The sequence below is a fragment of the Neophocaena asiaeorientalis genome, unplaced genomic scaffold, assembly GCF_003031525.2.
Source record: "Neophocaena asiaeorientalis asiaeorientalis breed wild unplaced genomic scaffold, Neophocaena_asiaeorientalis_V1.1 scaffold876, whole genome shotgun sequence".
NCBI classification, from domain to species: Eukaryota; Metazoa; Chordata; class Mammalia; order Artiodactyla; family Phocoenidae; genus Neophocaena; species Neophocaena asiaeorientalis.
Window position 1 is genome coordinate 143251 of NW_020174254.1, and position 3948 is coordinate 147198.

Below are 3948 nucleotides of genomic sequence, written 5' to 3' on the forward strand. Positions count from 1 at the left end.
AAAAAAAAAAAAAAAAAAAGTTTGAGATATTATTTAGCCATTCTACATAAAATGTTTCATGTGCACATGGGTTCACGGGCCCGCTGCAATAATTCCTAACTCTTGGGGTCTGTGATTGCACACTGGGAACCACAGTTGGGAGTTATAAAAAGTTACCTCATTTTGATGAAAATCACTTCTACTGTGCTTGACAGGACACTTTTGTCATCTCTCAAGTCTTCCTTTCCATTGCACAATATATGAGATTGTTTACGATCACCTTTAACTTTTTCTCTAGTGTTTCAGAAGTTTTAGTTGTTCACTTTCATTGAACTTTAAAGGAGGTATGTAAATGTCCATATGAGTGATCCACTGAAGACACATCTTGGCTAGACTGCAGACTCCCTGGCATGGTTAGAGAGTCCATAGGTAGGGATAACTTACCTCAGGTTTTTAAACTCATCACGCTGCATTGTAATTGTTTCTTGAGTCATTGAATTTAAGATGCCTTTAATTGTGGGAAATTATTTCATATAACACTAAAAAGAAAAAAATGTTGCCAATTAAACTCTGATATGATGCTTTCAATATTATTTAGTTTTTAATTTTAAGCTTATTGAAAGAGCTGTTTTATACTTATTTAGACATGGGGTTTAATCATATATTATTATTTTGCATTCATAAAATGAAAAATATACATGAAATAAATTGGTCAAGGTATTCCTAAAACCTTTTCCCATTCAGGGTCTAAATTTTCTAAATCATTTGCTATTCAGAAGCATTGATGTTCACCTTTCCCCACATAGTATTGTCCCAGCAACAGCTTTGATGCTATACTACCCAAAGCAATCCACAGATTTAATGCGATCCCTATCAAATTACCCAGGACATTTTTCACAGAACTAGAACAAATAATCCCAGTTTATACAGAACCATAAAAGACCCAGGATTGCCAAACCAATCCTGAGGAAAAAGAACAAAGCTGAAGGCACAACCCTCCCAGACTTCAGACAATACTACAAAGCTACAGTAATCAAAACAGCATGGTATTGGCACAAAAACAGACTTATGGATCAATGGAACAGAACAGAGAGAATAGAGAGCCCAGAAATAAACCCACACACCTACAGTCAATTAATCTTCAACAAAGGAAGCAAGAATATACAATGGAGAAGACAGTCTCTTCAGCAAGTGGTATTGGGAAAGTTGGACAGCTGTATGTAAATCAACAAAGTTAAAACACACCCTCATGCCATACACAAAAATAAACTCAAAATGGCTTAAAGACTTAAATATAAGACATGACACCTAAAACTCCTAGAAGAGAACATACGCAAAACAGCATTGTTGCTGAAGCATTTCTTTAAAGTGTGCTCTACCAGTTATCTCTGAATTTTCTCCCAAGCCCCTGACATCCATTCTGCTACCAGAAGGTGCTAATAAACCATTTTCGGAAAACTAGGATTCATCTTCCTTCCTCATATTGTCCTTAAAAATGGTTTGTGGACTGAAATGTCAAGGGATTGCTGTGGCCAGTCATACCCCTAGGAATAAACTAAATTCCATAATCACAGGCAATGTGGCAGACAACTTCTAAAATGGCTCCCAGTGATCTTCACCTCCTGGTATTCACACCCTTGTATAGTCTCCTCCCACTGAGTATGGGCTGGACCTAGTGACTTGCTTCTCATGAACAGAATTCAGCAAAGCGTTGGGATGACACTTGTGAAATTAGGTTACAAAAGACCAACTTCTTTCTGGCTATCTGACTCTGTCTCTCCCTCTCTCCCTCTTGCTTTCTCACTCTAGTAAAGCCATCTGTCATGTCATGGGCTGCCCAATCTGGAGACCACTAGTCAAGGAACCAAAGGAAGTCTCTGGCCAATGGCTCATGAGGAACCAAGACCTCACTTGAATAGCCCATGGGAAACTAAATCCAGTCAACAATCACCTGAGTCAGCTTGAAAGCAGATCCACCCCCTGTTGAGCCTTAAGACAGTTATAGCCCCAGAAGATACCTTGATTGCAGCTTCTGAGAGTTCTGGAGTCAGAGGACTCAGCTGAGCCATGCCTGATCTCCTGATCTACAAAATATTTCATGTAATAAACATTGCTGCTTTCAGCCACTAAGTTTTGGGGTAATTTGTTATGCAGATAACTAAGATGCATATGCAGGCAATACATCATGAATGTCACCTGGCTGATAGGAGTTATAAATTGCTGTTGACTGAAAGATGCATTTCAATTTTAGAGATGATAAATGTGAGTAAATAATCAACATTTTAGAATAAATGGAGAAGTAGTTTACTTGTTTGTCTTCACCATTAGCATGACAAGTATTTCAGTGAAAGAACTGTGTTTTATTGAGCTCTGGGCATCCATGGTGCTTAACATGTAAGAAATATTTTATAGATGTTTGCTGAACTGAATTATCCAGATAATTTTACAATTGGACAGAAAGGCCTAGTTTGAGGGAAATCTTGAGAAAAAGAATTTGCTCATTACCAGGGCTTGGAGAGGTATGACTCACACCCAAAATGCTTCTTTAAAAAAATTCAGTCTATGTTCTTTTTAATTTAGCAATGCCACTTATTTCATTTGTTCTTGTAGTACTGACGTTTTACAATCCTTTTGGATGCTGAGGATAAAAATGGAGGTTGGACTTTAAGAATAATATTTCTTATTTAAGAATTACATGATATCTTTTCATAATTTTATAAGAGCATATAGAAGATTGTTGGCAAAGCAGCATTATCTATCTGAATTTTTTTAAGGGAAAGGAAGAATAATCATCTTTTAACTCATAGACTGAGATTAAATTCCATACTCAGAAAATCAGATTGTTCATACTAATCCAAGACAACACTACACCTGATTGCTATGTGTAGACAGAACTGACATTTTATTGTGTGGCAAAATATCATCTAGTAAATAAAAGAGTAGTTTATAAACTTAGAGCCTTGGGTTGACTCATTTATGGACAAACACAGATGGTGTGCTTTTCGTTCCACTATGTGATAATCACATACATGCTTATTTCTCTCCTTAAATCCTAGGCTCTCAGGGAGCCAGGGACCATGTAATACCAATCATTACAATGGCAACAAGAAGCATTTTTGAGCATTTAAGATGTGTCAGTCACTGTGTTAATCCCTTTACATATGTGACTTCATTTATTTCTTAAAACCATCCCAGGAGGCAAGTGATACTTTTAGTTTTATAGATGAGATAGATAAGTGAGGCTTAGAGAGGTAAGATAACTTGCCAATATTATTCAGTTACCAAGTGATAGACTCAGGATTTGAACTCAGGGCCATATTTCCAAAGTCCATCCTGTCAGCCACTGAGCTTTACTGGCCCTTCTCTTAGTTCCCATTGTATTCCAGCACTGAGTGAATCGCCCTACACATAGGGTATGCACAGTAGATACTTGCAGAATCAAAGTCATTAACACGTATCTCTTGGGTTCCCACCATGTACCTACTAGCTGTTGAATTAGCTAATTGTCTAAGTGGAAAAGTTTTTAAAAAGATTTTAAGATGGAAGTATTAGTGCTTAACTTACATCCTACATACAGCTAGCTCACACAGGGAAGTAAACAAGACCATTCAAAATTTGATAAGTGTATATGAGAAATAAAATATGCTTATGGCTATTTTGCTATAGTACCTTGAAATTACCAGACCAACTGTGAATTTCTTTTTATTAAATATGTTTTCCCCTTGTTTTTCAAATGAGCTAATCTAAGTTGTATTGCCATTTCTAGTTTTGGTTTTGAGATACAGGTTTACTATTGAATTACTCAAAGGGAATTATAGCAACGAAATTCATCTGAGAATATTATCAACGAACTGATAGCCCATTTCTATGGTGGATGGTTATCATTATGCAATATTTTCAGATCTTGATTATAAGACTTTGTGAGAAATGATCCTTTGGGGGCCTTATTATCCAATTTAATTAGAGATG